At 44.6% G+C, this 21897-nt stretch overlaps 1 protein-coding gene across 3 annotated transcripts in view; it reads right to left on the reverse strand.

Moving 5' to 3' along the window:
* Positions 1-21897, reverse strand: part of ncoa3 (nuclear receptor coactivator 3) — a 54259-nt gene that overhangs the window by 24670 nt on the left and 7692 nt on the right. For 2 of the 3 annotated variants that reach the window (XM_061258212.1, XM_061258209.1), the window contains exon 2: positions 9262-9496. The exons of the other annotated variant lie outside the window; for it this stretch is intronic. The gene's annotated coding sequence lies outside the window, so the exon portion shown is untranslated. The remainder of the gene's footprint in view (positions 1-9261; positions 9497-21897) is intronic. 3 annotated transcript variants of the gene reach the window in all.

Raw genomic sequence — 21897 nt, forward strand, 5'->3', positions numbered from 1 at the left:
AGGCAAGGACATTACATCAAGTTTCTTATTCTGATCGGATAGTGCTGACAGATAACGGTTAGGTTGCCAAGGTTTCACAAGGAAAGTGCTTAAAGGCCTAGATGCTAAGATGAATCACATTTGGTTATAGGAGAATGGAGCATCAAAAACAGGTGGCACTACCATATGCTACTAGTAGGCTAACTCTTCAACCAATCAATACATTTTATTGTGAAGACTAACCCCTTTTTAAAGCCTTTTCCCCCATCGGTATGGTGTGGGTTCAATGGCACACCATGGGGCTGATCAAAGCTTCAGAGAGAGCAAAACCTTTTTCTTGGTTCAAACAAGTCAGTGATTAACTAATGATTGTTATATGCAACACCTAATTATACCTACTTTTTGCTTTTATGTTGTTATTGGGACCAGAATATTAATTAGTAGATTGCCATTAAATCTAGGGATAACTGTTAAAGGGTTCTCCGTTAGGTTAGATGGGGTCTTTTCTACTATTGACCGAATGTTGCTTAATTCTGTCAAATCACCTGAGGAAATATTGGCATCTCTTATGTCAATTCTGGGACTGCATCCCAATATACAAAAATTCATTTGAAAACATTATTCGGTGGGATCTGACGCATTACCTGCAGAAAGCCAATGGAGACTCATTAAGTGAAGGGGAGGGGATGAAAAATTATTTGAATGAAGACAAATGCATCATAACATACCCTCATGAATTTGCCGCAGGAAGCCTATGACTGTTCCAACCACACATGCATTAGTTGCTTGTTCTACCTTGTGCAGTTTCTACAAATGGTACTCTAAACTATTATTCAGTTTCAACTTATGACTTTCAGAGATAGAAATCTTAGATGAATCCAACCATTGCTCTCAATCAGTTTCCATAAGAAGTCCTTAACAATTAACAAGTAAATAAGAGATTACCAAATTATACATCGAATAGTTTTGACAATTTCCTTCCATCATAAAATTGTGAAGCCTTGGCTGGGTTGGCCCCTATTCACCATTATATTATTTAGAAATTGTAAATAAAGGCTCTCTGTGCCTGAATTCAGAAAATATGGAGAAAGATCAGACCCCTCCACATATCTTTAAAGTACTCATAACATATTTGGCTTTCTAGCACTGTCATGCCTGCAGGTGAATTTATGTTTCAGTATTTCAGTGTTTCAAACTGTAGTGCAGCCAGGTGCAGACCTGTTGAAGAGAATCATGAATTAATTCATGCATCTCTCTACAAGCTTCCATTCTGGAACATAGTTTGGAGTTAATTGAAAATTGGGTGAAAAATAATGTACAAAGTTTTCAAACTTGGAACTGTTCTCCAGGGTCCTGCTCCTTGTCATTACTGTCTGTAAGGAGTGTGGCTAATGTGCATATTTACACAACTTGAGCTTTTGGGCCATTTTTTGCTCATAATTCTGATAGCTTTTGATAAAAAATAATGAGATAAATTAAAAAACTAAAACTTCAGTCCCATAGATTGCTTTTCCAGAAATAGACTTCAAAAACCAATCAATCTAAACTCAAGCTCTTGGGTTCGTGAGGGTCACCAGGCCAAGATGTGTCCATTCAAACCTGCTGGCCTGCTGTGCTTGCTGTGCTTAAACAGCCTTTCTGATTTTGATTCTATTATTCAATTTTATCACTGACCCAGCAAATAAATTCACATTATAATCGAAAGATGCCCTGAAACAAACCCTATGCTTTTGATTACATCTCAGTTGGAAGAGGAATCTAAAAATGGCCAAGAATTACATAGAGTAATGGAAAACCAGATTGTTTCAATAGCCTATAAAAGTTGCAAAGGGAAAGTCATATGCATTGGTAATCAAATTACAACATAACTGAGCATTCCAGGCTGCCTCCATTCAGGCTCTCTCAGAGCTCATCTGGCCCCTCCTCCTCCACTTTTGGGGGAAGAGTTTCTACTCACTGGCTGTAAGCACAAAGCCGCAGGCTTCCCCCCCTTGCATTTCACCACACCAATGACCTCAAGCAGCAGCAGGAGCAGAGTAGTGTGCCCCTTTACTGATGTATTCTCGAAGGTACCTTCATCATAGCATTCATGTAGCAAGACCTTTGGTCTCCAGTTTTCCAGCAATGACCACTTGAACCCCAGAATGTCAACCACAAAGCCAGGAGCAAGGGTTCAGTGTCAGTAGGCCCTGCTCCCACATCACTCAACCACAGACTGAGCTGACACGAATTGGCTTTCCTCTCCATCCAAATGTACCGTGTTGTTAGTGGTTATGGTCACTACACATTTAGAAAAGTTATACTGTATGGGTGAGACCCCACCAATTGAGAGCATACATATGTACAGTCGCCTCCCATTATTTCCTGTCCTCAAGTCGAACCATATTTTTAGGGCCTCTTTTGAAAGGAAAAAAACAGGAAGCAACACATACTCCGCGTCCTGTTTGGTATCTCCAGGTTTTTCCATGATTGAATGCAAACATCATTCACACAATTAAGATTCACTCAATTTTTTGCCCAGGTTTCAACTGGTAAATGCAGCGCTATCAAAAACTAGTAGAAGGTTAAACTAGTGCTGCATCTATTGTACCATCAGATAAAAAAATAACAAAGAATAAAATAGACTTCACACACTTAAAGGTACACACCTGGAAAGAAATTGTACAATAATCTTTATACTGTGTTGACATGGACCTATCATCATGGAGTGTGGGGTTTGATTCCAAATTCTATTTAGCTATGAAACTAACACATGCATCAATCTTCATTCCTATAGCACTCTTACAAGACAGCTAGAAAAGAAAACCACTGAATTTATTAAATTAAATGTAAGGTAGTCTTTTACTTTTTAATATCAATATTGTTAATTGATTGAATGTGGTGGCTTCAAATAAACGCCAGATGTTTAATGTGGGCAATCTCATTAACAGCCACCTGCATACAAGAACACAAGCACTTGACATAAATGGTAGATAGTCTGCAATTAAACAGCGCCTTATTCCAAAACCCTGTACAATTGATACTTCTCATTCACACTCACACACCAACGGTGGTTGGCTGCCATGCAAGGCCCAACCAACTCATCAGGAGCAAATGGGGGTGAGGACACCAACACACCCAGGGCGGGATGGAACCAGCAACCCTCCATCTGCAGACAACTGCTCTTACCTCATGAGCCAATGTTGCCCCACTTAAATGTAAAATATACCAGAAACTGGAGTTATAGGAAATGCACTCAAAACACTACCATGTGGGAGGACTGCGACACAAACCACAAGATCTGGGGGACTTTCTGCTCTGACGCTGTCAGCAGTTCTCCAGCCATATTCTTAAATGCAAACTGTGCCCAGAGCAAAGCACAGACCAGAAATATGACATATCCGCAGTCCACTAAAGTGATTGAAATGGAATTATTTTGCGGGGAGCAACTAGATGGGCATTTGCCACCATAGTAAGGAAGAGCGTTTAATAAAGTGTAATAATGAGAAAGAGCTGCTTACCACTGCACGTTTGGGACGCTTGCCTATGAGCCCAGGCAAGAGTGTGCTTGCATACCGCACACATCACCATTTGACCGATTTCTGCACTTTGTGATTTGTACCAGATGGGGGTTGTCAAGAGTGTTCAGGTTTTGGTGATGTATGGGCTTTCACAAACCAACAAAGGCCCTTCTTTAACTGGTGTGTTTTTTATTAATTGAGAGGGAAAAAAAGATTGCCTAAACTGAAAAAATGTACAGCATGTCTGCGACAAAGGGGGACAGGCTCCATTTGAACAAACCCCCGGTCTATGAGTTCTATTCACTTTTTAACCAAGGCTGCCTTCAGCAAGACTAAGTGCCCCGTTGTATTGACAAACTGTGAGTTCACAGAGAAATGAACTGGGAGAAATATGGCCTTTGTGGCTCCAAACCTGCCATTTCAGAGTAGGTAATGTTTTTATCTCCATTTAAGACACCGTCTATGCCATCAAAACTCCGGCACGATTTTCCTCCTTACCATCACCGAGAGCTGTAATTTGACAGTCAACCCTGTGAAGGTATTTTCTTGGCAATTACTGTATTATTAACTTTTCGATTTATGGTCTTTTAACAGTGCTCCCCCTGCAAGGCTTCAGGGTTGCTGCAACTGCCAGAACTGAAAATGGAAAGATTTTTTTTAGAATAGATGTGACTGCTCATCAACAATTTTTGGAATGGCATCAGTCCGGCACATCTGTGTGCTGAGGTATTCTGAGCTCAGATGAGTTATTTCACTGCATTACTGGGGAATTTCACCATAAAATCAATTCTGATATTTACTCAGCCTGTCCCACAGATAGTACGCAACCTTTCCAACTCTGGAAAAGTTTAATGTACGATTTTGATGAGGACATTAGCCCCTTATTATTTCAAGAACTGCAAGGGTGAAAAACGCAGTGAAGACACAGCTGCTTCAAGGAGCACTGGCACCGTGGGGTGGAAAACCTGAAGCTGCACAGAGAGTGGGCACCGCCAAAAGTGTGACCACGGACAGCAGTTCCTGACAAAAGTCTTTTCAGAAGGTTCACGGTGCTCCACCAGTTATGAAAGTCTCAGGCTGTTTTACAGCAAGTACTACGTACATAACGTCACACAGCAAGCTTTACTACCTGGATTCATAGCTAGTGGACCAGGCTGGTGTTTAGATACCAAGATTGCAAGCAAATTCTGTGTTTTGGACGGTTATTCAGCCGTTAGGCTCGTTCTTTGCCTAAATGATCAGTCTAACGGTGCAAAACAAATGAGATAGACCAGCAAACGACTATTCCTACTTTTGTGTAATTTTGAAACTGAGCATTTTTGAAACAGAAAATACTAAATGAGAGTCAAGTCCTCACACTTGATTCAACAGGATAACAATAATCACTACAGTGTTAATATCACTTGTGAGGCATAGAAAGAATAAGTCCAGGCCTTACCAGACTGAACTACAACACCACACAACCCCACACACAAACCCCATAAAATACCTTTAAATATTCAAAATGTCTAGAAATGATTAAATGTATGACACATTAAAACACTTTGAGGTAGTCAGGAAAAAACCCTGAAAATATGAGTGTGAGGATAATGACATCACCCTCTAAGGCTACAGGTGCACCAGCTTCACAAAAAAAAAAAGAAAGAAAGAAGGAAAAAAAAAAAAAAGAAAAAGAAAAAAGGCCATAGGGCAGACCCAAATTGAATGCTAAATCTGTATTTTTGCAGACAGATTTGAAGCAAAATGGCTGAAGGGGTGGAGCAACATGTCTGGAGACAAAGGGAAGCTGTACACCATCAGAACCCCTTGCACGTGTGCTCACAACATACACAGACACACTCAATAGAACATGGCAGAGGACCAGGACGGCTGGGCTTCATTTTTCCATTACACACATATGCACATATAAAGCTACATTGTTTGAACTTTCTGTGACTTTTCTTAGCTTCGCCCTCTAACAAAAACAGCAGTTACAGAAAATGCAAATGTGCGCCAAGCCACAATTTGGCACCTGGCCTCCCATTTAACAAATCAGACCACTGTGACTAATAAAAAACGAATCCACAGCTCCGAGCCACATGAAGAGAGAGCACGGGAAAGGAGCGGGAAGGCTTGCACTCTTAACTTGTGCCATGTTTTTGAAAAACGGCCTAAGAGGCCATATAAACAGTCAAATTTTACAGCATCAGATGGCTTGCTGTGACTGAGGCTGAGCGAGAGGAAAAAGGAAATGGCACGGACTGAAAATGAGGTAAACACCAGTTCCATTTTATCCCAAGCAGCCTGGGGGAAGTTGTGCAAAGATGAGGTCGAGACGGCACAGGAGAGAAACCAATCGAAGGGCTCCTCAGCCTTTCCTCTTGGGTGTGCCGCTCGGCAGCAGACAAACACCAATCTGCATTCTGCCCTCATATGAATAAAACAAACAGACACACAGGTGAGCCATAACGTCCTCCCATCCGTCAATGTGACCTTGAATAAAGCGCTTGTACTACACACATGTACAGTACAGACTAACAAGCATACTATTTACGCAGGCTCAAGGACTGTGCAATCAGACACTCCTTACACGACAAGACTTGGGACACGTGTCCTCAACTAAATGAGCTGGGGTCTTGTATTGCTCAAGACCTACTTTTGAGAAGGCTGCCCTGGAATAATCTCAGTTCACCACACTTCCACCCTTTAAAGCAATCAAGATTGAGAGGGTCAAACAAAATAGGCAGTTTCAACCATTTGAGGTTGCTAAATGGAAGCAGAGGGTCAAAGTTTGCCATCTGTGGTCTAATCCGGTGCACCCTGGCCTGTTCTGTATAATACAGTCACTGCACCAGGACAGGAATAACAAGGACATTCCAGCAAGCCTGAAATAAAGCGGGTAATCTGAGCTCCATGAGATGCATACAAATAAAACCCTTCACACTGACACAAAGAGCAGCAATGCTGGACTAGAATCCACTTGGAGCGCCAACAACCAGTCTTTATGCACACATTTTTATTTCAAGAAAATCAGGCCTGTAACAAATTTCAGAAAAAAGCAAGTTGGGAAAGGGGAGCAGACTGATAGAAATATATTTTCATTCAAATAAAAAGAAGGGACCAAGCCAAGAGATCAACAGTGGGAAATGGATCCTTTTTCCAAATCAAAAGACTTCGGGCTGTACCGAAAAGCATTTGCCCATGCGCATGCACACAGGCACATGGGTATTCACACAAGCGCGCGTGCACACTCACGTCAATTACAAACCCAAGATGTCTGGTGGATTACGGGAGGAAATGTAAGGACAGAACAGCTTCCTGTTTTTCAGCATGATGACGGGCCTGCTTTTCCTCATCTGCATCAGGACTGGATACAGGCCGCTTGGGGCACTTTTCCTGCATTTGGTGAATTATTTTGGCGGTACATGTCCACAGAGACAGTATTATAGAACGAACAGCGTCATATGGAGCGGATTTCCACCAAAGCAGACATTTGGGTTGAAATAACAGCTGATACTTCACACCACTGATGTGGCGACAGTAGTGCAGGGTCAAACTGAAATAAATGGCTAGTCACATCACAAGTGAACGTATGAAACAATGATGGAAAACAGTAGGAATAATCTCATTACTGTAATAATAATAATAATAGTAAAACAAATGGTAAGACTCACTGGAAAGAACACAGATTTAGCAACTACCATACAGGCAGATCCTTGAGTATCTTGCTGGGTTCAGAGTCCCGTGACGTATGCATCTGACTCGAGCACACTACCCGATGCTAAAAATAAATGGAGAGCAAGTATTTTGTTTTGCAGCCAGCAGTTAGTTGTTCATCAACTCCACAATGCTTTGCATAAGTGGAGTAACTCTTCACAAACCTCACGGTTTGGTTTACAGCTTTGGTGTCACGGTTTTGGTTCACAGCGTTTCAAAAAAGTATGAGTCAAAAAAGGTACCGATGGCAATTTAATTTTCTTTTATTTGACAAAAGAATGAGTACAAATTTTTAGCAAAATAATAGAAAACAGAAACAGGAACAGGTTCCCAGGTTTTCTTTAAAAGGGCTAATTGCGACTGTTACTTCAAAAAGAAAATATTACCAACATTATAGGAAAAGGCCATTAACATAAAATGTTGAGTATACAAAAGAGTACATTAATTAATTAATTTAAATTTTAGGACTTGACATTTAAATGCTGAATTTTACTGAGCAAAAATGAATGGAACATAGTTGCAACTTTCAAACTTTCAGGCTCTTTCAAAAGATACATAAGCACTTCCCTTAAATGTGTGCCTCATGTGGTTGTAATATACACACCTGTGTGATGTGGACATAAAAATACATTGTGTCCGTGTCTCCATTCGCCAGCTTGCGAAGCAATGCTTTCATGCAAACGTAGTTTTATCTGCCAACTTTCCCCATCACTGCCACTGTGTTAACACAGAATCCACTGGGCTCTCGAACAACAGACTAAATGTCAAAAGATCCTCCAACTAAGTTTCTTCTTGCCCACCTGCCATTTCACAAACTGAATGACTGGTGCTTAAGTTATGAGCAGCAGTCGCTACAATTTCACAAGTGCAAATATATCTGCCGGAATTCTGATTGAAAGTTTGTATTCCTTATTCATAGTATTGTGTCAGCAAATAGAAATGTCCAATATAACCTTTCCATGACAAATTTTAAAGGCACAAAGTGCCTTTTGCTATTTTAATGTAAGAACTGTTGCATCCCTGCTTATATTGGTCATTTTGCATACATGCTTTGTAACCTTGGACTGACACATTTGGTTGGTCTAGAGACCAGCTCAGTGGGAGAGCACCAAAGGAAAATCGAGGCGGTCACCCGATAACCCTTCATTAATCCATTTCCAAGAAAAGCAATTCCATTACATCTCCACATGTCACCTGGCTTCACAACCAGCTGTTGACCTGTGCACACATTTGTGATCCCAGTGATGAATTCCACGCCTACATCCCGCACCTGATCTGTGGGCAGTAATGAGTGAGTGACAGGCGGTGGAGTGATGCGGCTGCTGTGGGCGGAGCCGAGCAGGGCCCACACCCCTCCCTGCTGCTTCCCTGTTCCATCACGTCCTGGACACTCAACTGCCACAAGACCTCCATCACGTGGCAAACGATGACTTCATTCCTCCTACATCCAAATATTACAGATGCAAATGAATGACCGGCCTTCTGGCTGATGTTTCCAGAGGCAAGCATTTCATTTCTTTAAAACAAAATTCAAGAGCTGAAGCAGAATCAGCTAGCCTTCACAAACAGACTTTTTTAATATTGTTAAACTAAGCAAAGCATGCCAAAACTGGCAGTGCAGGGAAACTACAAAAGTTAACAGTTAAGGGAGGATGAGGTGGTAGAGAGCTTAAATGAGAGGACACATGCTGAGCATGTGCGTACATGTGCGCATTTTTAAAACCGGTGCTGTAAAACTTCCTAACGACGAAGAAAGGCCCCATTATGCATTGTAATAAGTGCTGGCTGTTCAGCGTATCTGCCAAGCTTCAGGACTCCATACAGGAGGAAGAAAAGGACTCTGGAAGGATACTTTTCTTTATGTTATTATTAGGACTCAAAGCTCTGAAGAAGCTACAGCAAAGATAACAAAAATGGAACACAACCCCCCACCCACACACACCACCATCTCCTGCCCTCTGCAAGACCAAAGCAATCACAAGAGACCGAGCATGAGACAAACATTGAGGAAAACACACAGAATTGCAAGGCACACACACGGATGGGGCACACAAGCCATTGGCTTGTTGGCTTTCCCTGAGTTTACCGTAAATAACACTGAGTGGCCTTCTTCAGCTCCTGAAGCCCGCATGTGTTTTTGACAGAGGGGTGTATCCTCCCTTCCTTCATCTCAAGGGGCCTTCAAAAGGTTCTGCCAGGTCACCGTGGGAGCCGTGGCCAGGCAGGACGGTCGGCGGACGAGTGGCCTGAAGCGGTCATAAAAACGGAGACCCAGCGCGAAGGGAGCGGATCCATACCAACGTGCTGATGGATGAAGCAATCTGGAACACATTACCAACACATCCCGCTCATATAGATATATAAGGATTGATGATTCACCATCTATTCCTTATTATCGAAATAAGGCAAGCACAGGTGTGCAGGCCTCTCTGAGCACACCGTTATGGCCAACAAATTTATTCCCCTGGAACTGGTTCAAACCAGAGGTACAGAGGGCTCCGTTTATGACACAAATCCGGCCCCAGGTGCAGAACCAAGCCCACACTCATCGTATATCATTCATGCGCTTGCAGATTTTAAAGCATTTCAGTTACTACCATGATGAGAATTTTCATCAATAAAATTTGAGCATCAGACATGTTGGCACCAGGTTGGAAAGCATTTCCCATGCAACATACAGTCACCCTTTGTGCCATCCTGCCCTGCTTGGTTTGCGCATTCTTTAGCACCAGGCTGGTACATGCACTCAAGCGGCACGTACGGTACTGTGCAGAAGACTGGGGTGCATTTTTGCTCCGTGCAGAGAGCTGTAATTTAGGCCGTTAGTTAACGATTCTCAAATCAGAAATGGAAAATTATACCCCTCCTCAGAAAATTATACACTTTCAAAACATTTGGTGCAACTATTTATAATCTAATTACAGGATGTGAAAGAAACAGCAGACGAGGTAGCAATTTTATACCTCTGCGGAACTGGGGCCAGTGGCAACAGCAGCTTTGGAGGTAGCTTGTGCCCAATTACTGTAATGGGGTCAATTAATGCATTCTGCCCCACTCACACCCGACCACACCCCAGCCCTGTCTGGTGAGGACGTCAATCCCCCCTCACACAGGGCCCAGGCTGCATGGTGCAGTCACTAGGAAGGGGGTGGAAGCAATCATGGCAAGTCTGAGTCATACCAACTCCATTTTCTATCTAGACACCATCACAGGACGAGCAACACCGCAAAGATAGCGTGTCTGCAGAGCCCGGAGTGATTGTCAGACACACGCCACATACAGCAAAATGAGAATCTAAAGGCTCTTGCAATGGTGCCCAAATCGCCAAGAAACACCACTTACAGTGCAAGCTTTGTGGAATGGCATTACTGCCATGAAAACAAAACAATGAGGTGCCCTTTCATGGCAGAGAACACTTCACTTGCTGTGAGCAGCAGAACAAGGGACAGGGTTTCAACAGGATCCATAGCCCAAATACTTTCCCTGCTTCTGCCCAAATATTTAATCCAAACCCCCCTCTGCAGTTGTACCAGTGACATCACATCCTGAGTGAACCACTACAGTGAACTTTGACCCCTGTTAGTGTCCTGACAGGAGCATTCTACTTCTTTTTACCACGCTTTCTTATGAAATTGAATTTAATGCCAAACTGAGGAGAAAACTGCTCTCTTGGCATTTAAAAGTCAGAGTCTTATGAGGATGGCATTTTTCTTTAAGGTTAGGCACATTATGAGCTGCTTACTTGGACAAAAACAAACAAGAATCTGAAAGTTGGGTTGACATGTTACAGGACTGACTTTCAGTCAGAACTAACTGGTAGCATGTAGCTTTGTAGAGGAGTATTACCAAATGTACCAATTACTATAAAAAAATTTTTAATGTATGAACTGCATTTGGGCTACCAAGTGTTGAAATGTTTTTTCCCCCTACATGTTCAGTTAGAACGTGGACCTTTATTTGCAAGAAAAACAAACAAACAAAAACAAAAAACTTTCTAAATACGTTATTGGGTACACTTCCTTACATGCCCTGAATTGTTTTTGTGGTGCCTGTTCTCGGTTCAGCAACAGCAGACTTCTGAGTATATTCTGAGTATACTCAATCAGTTAGCCCTTTGAATGACTCACATTCACTTGCATCAGGTTCCCCTCCTGTTGAATCTTGCAATTTATTAAAGTGTGAAACCTGGCCAACACCAGATGATTTTAAAACCTTTCTTCAGTAGCATCAGAATGACAATTTGGTGGATACGGCGGAGTTGAAGTGGTCTACAACAGAGATAACTCCCCTTCAGACCATCTTTCAGCCTGCTGATCAGTTCATGGATTCCTTCACAAACCACATTCTGGCACTCCATCAGCATGACTTCATCACCAAAATGCAGAGTCAATATTATAAGCAGCTGAGGAATGCTCTCCAGCAAGAAGTCGTGGTGGTTGAAGATTTTGCTGGGAATTACATTTTTGTCATCCAGGATGAAGAACATCTCACCATTGGAACACAAGCCACCTTTCATTCCTTTGTTGGTAAATGGAGGGACATTGAAAGGAGCTCTCAGCGTATTTCATACGCTGCAATTTCAGAATGCTTGACCCACAACACCTCTGTGGTCCATGATCAATCTCTTTCAAAAATATTTAATACGGTCCCTCGAAAGAACGCTGGGAAAACTCCCAGGGAAGGCATTCTACTCAGATGGTTGAGCAGCACAGTAAAAAACTGCCCCAAAGCCTTCCAGAACCTATGGTTCCACTTGAAAGACTGGAACTTCTTTGCAACTGTTCATGGCAAAGGTCCATTTGATGGCACTGTGGGAACAATAAAACATCTGGCAACTAGAGCAAGTTTATCATGCCTATTTCAGGACCAAATACAGACTCAACATCAATTGTACTTGCCCAAGAAAAATCTACTGAACTTTTGAAAAGGTCAACCACACCAGGCAGTATTCCATGTTTGAATGTAATCTGACATGCAACCATGCATATCTCAAAGTCAGCAGAATTTCAAAGACAATTTTCCTTTAAAACGACAAAGCATCTGTTTCCAATCTAACAATCGGATAGCCGAGCCAAGAGATTCCTCTTTGGTAACCATTCTGCATTCTGAAAATCTCAAATTGACAAACACTGGGAGATGGGACCACAATCAATCTCTCCTCTCTTGTTAAAAAAGCGATTTGAGATTGTAATTGAAAGAGTAATAAATGGTGGCATTCTTTCCTGCATGGTAGATTTATAGGTAAACGATTCCAGATTGGCCTAATGCTGCAGGTAGCAAATTAAAGGGGAAAGAAAATTTTGGCCCAATAAGTTTCCGATGCAGGGAGAGGGAAAGTGAGGGTCAGGTTGACATTAATGAAAGCTGCATGTGAGGGAGGGGGGCGAAGCTTTGGACAGACGCAGCAGTCAGCCCCCACAGCAGAGCCCAACTCAGCGGGCATGTCTCCTGCAGAAACCCACCGCACCTGTCTGTTATTCCTCTCACCACCCCCTTAACCACTCCCTGGGCTGCGGGCGCGCTGCTCGGCGAATCGGCTCCGTTTCCAGCGCCACATTAGCATACAAAGCAAGCAGCAGCCAGAGGAACCGTGGTGAGGGCGGAGGCCCTTTCCTTGTTAGCGTGCGCTTTAGGGGCCATTAGCTTTATGGAGGTTCCCTCCCTCCTAACAGCTCCGTTCCTCTCGCGCTGCACTAGAGACGGACCGAGTGCCCCCGACTGGGAGGCTCTGGATAAACGAGGCGAATGGGTAGTGGGTAGTGGGGGGGGGGGGGGGGGCAAGCTAATTATGGGCGGAGTGTCCATGGGAGAGGAGGGGAGGGGGTAAGGTTGCTCGGAGGTGAGAGGAGGCATTTGGATCATTTCTGCACCAGGACTGAGCGAGCGGCTCTTTCCCAACCTGCCGTCCGTCCGTCTAGCCCCTCCCTTCCCCGTTCCGACCGTACCTTGTGCCTAAACCAATGCATCTTTCATCGCAAATCTACCGCAAATCTAGCGCAAATCTACCGCACCCCCGCCACACACACGCACGCACGCACGCACGCACGCACAACAAAAAAGAAAAACTGCAGAGCGCAGGAAAAAATAAAGCGGGGGGAAGGAAAGACGATGGGGAAGAAATGGCACGTTGCGGATTCAGCTGTCCGAGTCGAAGGGCAGGGAAACGGCCCTGCCGGAGCATCCAAATCAAATTTATTCCCCGTCTGTCATCCATCATTCGCGCAGACAAAAAAAAAAAAAGCACCCACGAATGACAGCGAGCCGCACGGCGCTCAGCAACATTCCACCTCGTTATGCTCTCCCTTTGCGCTCTCCAAACCTGCACGCCAGCCTCTGTGACAGCAGCCATTTCCACGCAAGAGAAATAAAAAAAACATCCCTGCTTTTAAATTTTTAAAATGAGCAAGCCCAAGGAGGGAGCAATGTCTTTGGAAATCATTATTTTGTTGGTATCAATCTCCTTCTCCATTAGCAGCAAGCTCGGGGGCTTCTTATCTAATGGACTGTCTCTTAAGGGTAAAGTAATTGGATTCAAGAGGAAAAATGTTTGGAAGGAAGCTGATGTGAAATCCATACATTATGCGACCATATGGTGCCTATTGTGAGCTGGGAGCTGGCAGGCTCAGGAAAAGCTGTCATCTGGAAGTGTCTCTCCTCTCCCTCCACCCTGCCAGACAGAACATTCTCCTTTTCTTTCCTCAATACAGCGTTGCACAGGTCGACCGTGCTGCAGAAGGTTAAATTTGGGCCAAGTCTCCTTCCCCACAAAGCCCCGTGAACACTCCATGACACTGCGCACAGAAATACCCCGTCACTGTACGGTCTCATTTAAATAATAGCCTACGGAAGCGGGGACCGAGGCCATGTGAATTGAGCCGTCATACAGTGCGGCATTATGCAAACCAGCCCCTTCGTTTTGGGGAGAGGCAGCCCTTCATCTAGCAGCAATAAAGAGGAGTGAAATGCCTTAAACCAATTAGCATTGCTTGAGCTTGCGCAGCCCAATGTGCAATAAAACGCAGCCTTTCCCAGCCTCATATCAAAGCGCTAATAGAAAAGAGGGACTGCCCTCCTAGTTTAGCTTGTGAAATCTTGTTAAATCGCCCAGCTCACAGCCCCCCGAAACCGTTTGATCTCTAATGAAAGAAAACATTAGCAGTGAAAATCGACTTCCCAAGCTCAGAGGACTCCAGACTCCTATATATTTCTTTTAAATAAGGAGTTGTGTGTGCAATTATGGCGCTCTGTTCAAAAGCCCACATTCCTCTCGTCTGCCTCTCTCGATCCCATTCTCCTGCTCTCCCTCGATTTCCAGCTCTGAGCTCGCTTGCTCTCTCTCTCTCGCTCTCTCTCTCTCCCCCCATCCCCTCCTCTCCACTACCTCCCTCCCCCTCTTCCTCCCCCATCTATCTCCCTCCCTCCCTCTCAGTACCTCCTTCCCTCCCTCCCTCCAGTCTACATGGAGCCCTGCACGCACACATGAAGTAAATACAGGAAGAGAAAGAATTCTGTTCCGCGCCAGCACTGGGCGTTCCTACGCAGCTCCTGCGAGGTCAAAAGTTTACAGTGGTTTTAATTTCACCTTTCCTTAGCCAATCACAGCTCGGCGCTGCTTCTGGTGAACTTTAACCCACTCAAAGAATTCCACTCCAAAGATCTGAAGCTACTCTCTGAATTCTAGCTTTTTTTTTTTTCTTCTTCTTTTTTTTTTCCACCCCATCCCCCCCCTCTTTTTGTCCCTTTCCCTCGCACATTTTTTCGCCTGTTTATTTGAACATTGAGGGGGGAAAGGACGACCGTGGACACAGCAAAAAACACACTGATGTTGGTCTAACAAGAACACACAATTATTTGTTTTTGGGGTAAAGTCAGGGTGGGTGGCAACATGGGGGGGGGCTGTTGCGGGCAAAGGGTGTGGAGGGAGCTTGGGAGTCTTTCCAAAATGGCCTGCTTGACAATCTAATGAGCAAATATCACATTCTTGTCCTTCAGCGCATTTTCTCTGTTTATTAGAAAGCAGAAGGCACACACTCAGGCTGGGGTTCAGCTGGTTCAGCTGAGAGGAGGTGGGCTCAGTCCTCCAGCACAGAGGGCACGGGAGGCATCCATTACCACTGCCAAAAAAAGGAAGAGCAGGACACTTTCCAGACAGGAAGCGGGAGCAGCCTTCTGTGCCGGCCTCATTACCGGAGATTTTCGGACTAGAATTATTGGTGAAACATATCCAACAAGATCTGAAGATTCAATCCAGTTTACTTGGGTTCAAGTCAGATTTATTGAAGGCAAATTTAGCCAAAACCTTGAAAGAAACCTATGCTTTGTACAAATTATAGGCAAAATACCTAGCTTTTAAGATTTTTGGAAAAGGAATTTGGATCACTTCCCTCAAATGTTTTATTTAAAGAACATGAGACATGAGTCTAAACCTGTGCAATTGGTGCGAGGATAAAAATCCCTCATTTTAGAAGTGCAACTGGAACTCAACACTAGTTTCAGGGTTTTACACCAGGAATTTAACAAAGCTAATTGGCATTAAACTCATTAAACTATGATGTTCCACAGAGCACATTTCAACAACTGGGTTATTGATTGCAAATTAATAATTGAAAACACACAGAGCAAAATGATACAGCCAAACAAAGTGTCATCTTCTGCAAAAAAGCACAATAAATACCTTTTTTTAATTCTAGCATGCTGCATCACATTGCCATTGGAAAAATAATAGTGCTTTTAAGTATCAGTTGACCAAAACAAAAGTACAAAACTGCATTCATGAAATTGTGAAAAACCCTTTTTAAGAAAAGCCAACATTATGATGCAGTGAAGTGAAAACCACAAAGCACCATGATCCAGTGGTTCAGTGAAGGGGATATTCTTCAGCCCTTAAGTTTGTTGGAGCGCGTAAATGCACTTTAACTTTGCGGAAAAGCATCTGCCAGATGATTGTCAAAGAAAAAGAAAAACGGGCAATACATGGTTACCCGTTGTTTCTTCACATTAATTCCGTTGAAAGACAGGCTTAGGTCGGCATCTGGAGACACTTTACAAGGGTTTTAATAACAGCACCCCACACTGGTTTATTGCATTAGCCAAAGCTGCAGTAGCAAACAATGTCTTTTGGTGTATCTCTCCCCCAGAGACACACCACTCCCAAGTGGCTTTGGTGGAAATTACACTTGCCATGAGACTAAGCCTTATATCCTAGTCCAGGGAACATGAGAGTAACCTTTAGTCGATCCTAGTCCAGGGAACATGAGACTAACCCTTAGTATATCCTAGTGCAGACCCCAGGACACCCCAAACCTGGCCCTTGAACTTTACATACTTCCCCTCTAATCAGACTTAAAACAGGGACACCAGGTGAGATCAATCTTAGGCCAATCTCTGGTTAAAAATAAATCCAGCAGTACATTGCAGGCTTGAGTCTGTGACAACAGGCTTCACCACACCAAAGTGTGCTGGCCTTGCATCAGGGAAGCTAGCGACTCACCAGACAGCGATAGGTCATGGTCAGTGGTCAACACGCACTTCTCCTCCTGGGCTACTGTGCTCATTGCACAACAGCGATCTGAGAGAATACTACAAATGACCATAAGGAAAAACGAATGCTTTATTAAGCGAATGGTAGATTTAAAACTCCAGGTCTTCTTAACTCTGTGTTGTAAAGAGAGAGCTGCTCCAGCAGGATACACAATGCGCTCCGTTTAGCCACATAATGATGAAACCACACAGCAACAAGCCTCAGACTGGCCCCGGTCATCACAAGGCCTGCAGTCACAGCAGAATGACACTGCACTATCAGTGAGCCCTTCCAGCAAACACATATATTCTCCTCCTCTTCAATGTCACAGGCCCACGCAAAATACACTAATATTTAGCTTATCAACTCCAACTCAAGTGTCTATATTTAAACCAATCAAACAGGGCCAATTACAAACATCCACTCACTCCCTTCAAATGAAAGTTCACACCCCAAACCCAAATGAGCTGGTTTAATCGACACAGATAGATAGCATGAGGTAGTGGATGTTTGCAGGTAAGAAACGTACTTTAACATTCTCATAGACCATCAACCTCAAGAAATTCCTGCAGTGCTGGTGGGGGGAGAAAAGCATTTGTTAAGTGGGTGAGGAAAGTCAGAGTTCACCCAGCGGTCACGTGTACACAGTACATTTCTGAGCAGTAGATTACGCACACGGCTCATCTAATCTGGAAACAAACAAGCCAGGTAATGAAGGAAAGTGCCATATCTGCAACAGCAGGTGCCATCTGCTCTTTGTTTTTCACATTAAATATCAATTTGGCACAAACATGAAAGGGAAAGTTTCCCTCAATCAAAGCGATGTCACGTGGATGCCACGGTTGAAACAGGATTTGGACTATAAGATGCGGCTTTTGTTTTGCAACTTTCAAGTCCCCCCAGTGCTGAGGTTGTGGCAGGTTTCACCTGAAGAGCGACTGTATCAAACCAGTCACAGTGCCACAGCCAGCGAAGGCCTCCAACAGGCGGCAATCATTAAGCAATCCACTCCATCACCCCAGCCCATTCATAAGGGACTGCTGTGGGAGGACTCCACACAGTATTAACATATACAAAAAATTATGAAAAAATTCCATCCTGCAAGGCTAGTTTCTATTCCTTTTTGAATCTTTGTAAACCGAAGGCAACACAAAACAATATCAAAATCAAAATGGAAGACGGTGCATCTCCCCATGTCCACGCTGTGTGTTCGGTGGGATGACCTTTGCCCTGAGCAGGGGTCAGTAGAAGTTGCTGACAGTTGTTTTTCACATGGGTCTGAGAACGGTGTGTGCATGCGTGTGTGTGTGTGTGCGTGCGTGCTTGTATGTGTGTGTGTGTGTGTGTGTGTGTGCGTGTGTGTAGACTCGTGAGCTCAGGGCGGTGCTGTTGTTCCACCGAGGTCACGCTTCCTCCATTGTGCCCACAGCCCCAGCTGTGAAAGAGTGTGGGCATCTGGGAGGGGACCTCCCTCAATTTCCTGCCAGGCAGACAGGCCGCCTCAGTCCCCACACAGTCCACAGGGCCGGGCTGACGGGGAAGCCCCAAACACAGCCACCTTCACACTCAACTTTCTGCTTCTCCCTTCTACGCAGCACGTCAAATTCTACGTACAATACAGAAAGAAAAAATAAATACAAAAATAAACATCTGCACTGAGCCTTCCTTCACAGCTTCCTCCATTTTACGGAAATTCTGAAACTCCACTGAAAGACATGTCCGAGCCCACCCCCCCAAAACATCAGCTGCCAAAATAAAGAGCTCTTTAGCACCTAACCTCAAGGGCACTGGGGATTGGATTACCACCGGGGTCAGGTTTCACAGTTAATTGCCTGGTGAGCAACAGTTCAGCTTTAACAATGTCAATTACACTCCTACCAATTCCAGAGCAGGAAGAGTGTGGGAGGGGTCGGTGCGCCCAAAAGCAGATTACAGCATGGAACACTTCTGCAAATTAGCACAACTGTCACCGACTCGCCAATCAGACTGCGTCACTTCTTCCGTCTTGAACTACAAACCGAAAACTCTTCAGCAAAACTTGAACAAACAAATGCCAAAACGTGGGCAGAGACAGCTGCCGTCTAAGCTTCGCTTTCTCACTGCATTAAGGCCAAACATTTGCACTTGCAGTCAATAAGCCAGTATATAAAATAATCATCAAATAAAGCCTAGTGCCAGGCGAGGACTGAACTGCAGATTAAAATACAACCAGTTTGTGTTCCAAGCAATCTGTTTCAACATGCCCATCAAAAGGCAATATTTTTAAGCACTTCACGTCGTGGAATATAAATATTATGCTTGGTCGAGACTAAAATATGCCGATTAAACATCAAAATGACACAAAGTAAGATAGCTAAGTGGGCAAAGTAAAGTAATAGACCAGAAACTGGGATTAGGATGAATGACAGCATAACATTTTTGGAAAAAGGGAAAGGCACACAACACGATGAAACCATTTAATCCTTCCAGAACACCATGGTGACAGAGTGATCCTCCCCGAATACAGACAGCACACGCTACAAGTTCAATTAAGAACGTGGCTCAAAGTCTGCATAATGAGCACATCTCTGCCATGAAGTGCCAACATGCCCTGTAGTCATGCAATTTATCCTGCAGCAAGACTGACAATCTCTCGCCCAAGGACCTTCGGCACGCTGCACCCCCGACCCGTACACGGCCTAAAGGACAGCCTCTGATGTCTCTCTTTCTCATGTTCTCTCTCCGACAGCAATCAAGCCACCAGTGAGATGCCATCGCCCAGTATGCTACAAGTCAATTAAGCAATCTTTATTTTGGTTAAGTGCCATTTACAAACACGTGGTCACACAGTGCTTCACAATACGAGACGCAGGTGAAGGATTCTCAAAAACGATCCAGGGTGAAGGACCGCCAGTGTTCAATTAGGAAAAAAGGAAGTCACTTATGAAACAGACTGGAGGCCTGTTTAACAGGTGACGTAATGCAGTTGGGAAGGGCGCAGGGCAGAGTGGATGATGTGCACAGAGATAGGAACTGCAGAGCTGCCACTGGCCCCGCGGTCAGGGGACACCTGTGGCTCCAGGTGAATTATTCATGCCCTTCCCTGGACGGAGACTGCGTCCGCCCGCATGGAACAATAACGCTCGGGGCCAGGCAGCCTCCTCCAGTGCACAGGGAGAGTAGCGGCTGCAGAGAGCGGTGAAATAAATTTCCAGTCTCTATGAAAAGGATAAATTGGAATTTTGAAAAGGATGAAAAGTTGAATTTTGTGCCATCGTCACACAGAGCTAAGCGCGCATGCCTCGTTGTTAGCAGCGTTTGTATCCTGCCATGTACCGACAGTGGATGAAGCGGCTGCCTGTCACTGTGAGCGGGGCCTCCTCCCCCCCATTCGGCTGACAGCAGCAGGAGCCACATCCCCGGGCTGGCTCTCCCCTCCCCCCGCGGGCCGAGGGACGCGGCGCTGTGCGGAGACTCAGAACACGGGCACCCGCATGCGCTCCGCAGCCTCACGTCTCTGCGCGTTCTCCTCGTACGCTCTCTCTCGCACCGACCCTGCCAGAACCCAGCGCTGTCCTCACGTAGCTCCCCGCGGTCGCCTCCTCACCCCAGAGGCCTAGCGCTGCTTTCCGCAGAAACCAGAGCCGTTAGCGCAGCGGGGTCTGTTGGAGGAGGCTGCAATTTCAGGCCCCTTCGGGTGTTCGGAGAAAGACCGGTGGAGTGGTGATGTCTGGTTCCAGGAAGCCTTGTCAGTGTGTTACTGTAACCTGGGTGTGCCGATCGCAGTGTGTTAGCTGGGCTGATCACAAAGTTCTGTCCTCACAGTTTTACCCCCCACTGGGACTTAAATACATCCAGATCTTTTTAAAAATGACTGCATAATTACAAAATAAAAAAATAGGTTTTTACAAAAGATTTAAAAGTATGCCTTATCAAACCATGTCACACGGTATGGCTGATGTATTTTCTTATGCATGTATGAGTTTTTTTTTTGTTTTTTTTTTATGAAAAACTGAAAGAGAAAAGGACCATACTGGCCAAGAACACAAACCTTTCCCTTGTCATTATGTCCATTATTTTTGAGTGGCAGCGCTGTTTCCATATTACAATATCTGGCAGAGTCGCACTGGCATTCATTTCATTGCAACTTAAATCCATGTGCAAAGCTAAGGCAGCCAAGCCATTCTTCCTGTATGCTTTCCTCTTCAGACTATCTTCTGGGACACACTACCTGATTTCCACATTGAAATAAGGAGTATTAAAACATGCTTGTTGGAAAACAGGTGTAATGTGGAAATGTGCAGTGCGTTTGTCACAAGCTCACTGCTTCAGTTCATGTTTTCATGTGAACTGGCTCCAGTGTGTGCAGCTGAAGGTGACACATGGGTGAAGGAAATGTAAACGTTGTTCCAGTTGTTCCAGGCCTGCGGAGCCACCCTGCACTGGAAGTGAGGGGACACACACAGAGACACGCACGCACGCACGCACGCACGCACGCAGAGACACACACGCAGACAGAAATACACACACAACATGGCCCTCCTGTCCTAGTCTTCATTGTGGGGCTCATCAGCAACCAGTGCCAGACAGTGATGGAAAGGCTGTAACACACTAACACACCGTCACCCATTCCCCCTATTAACAGTAATGGAACGACGGGCACAAACCTCACACAAAAAAAGGCCATTTCATTTCAGAAAGCCTCGTATTAACACGCTCTGCTTTCGAAGATTCAATACCATACCAAAAAAAAGTGAAGGTCCAGTCTCCTTACCATTCAAATGACCAATTTAGGAAAAATAAGAAATGAAACAAATTCACCCATCTGATCATAACTTACCGATGACGTTGCTATAGACAGAGGACACAAGCACAAGCACAAGCACAAGCTCAAGCTCTCAGACTCTTCCAGAAAAGCTAACAGGTTAAAAAAATAAAAAAATAAAAAAACCTGCAGCCTGGAATTTCAATATTCTTCACGCCCCACTCTCCTTTTATTTGACATGGGCAAGGAGACGTGTAGATGGCAGACAGAATCCCAAGGTGATCTCTCTGCCTCATGCACCGTAATGTAGGAATAGCCCATTAAAAGGGACGGGTCTGATTGCGTAATCCCGAACCGAACAGTGGACTCTGGTAAACCCGAGCCGACGGGGAGCCCCTGAATCGATGCGAGGCAGAAAGGCGGAGAAGGAGAAAACGGAGAGGGAGAGAGCCCGCCTC

This window comes from Conger conger, chromosome 10, assembly GCF_963514075.1.
Source record: "Conger conger chromosome 10, fConCon1.1, whole genome shotgun sequence".
Classification (NCBI taxonomy): domain Eukaryota; kingdom Metazoa; phylum Chordata; class Actinopteri; order Anguilliformes; family Congridae; genus Conger; species Conger conger.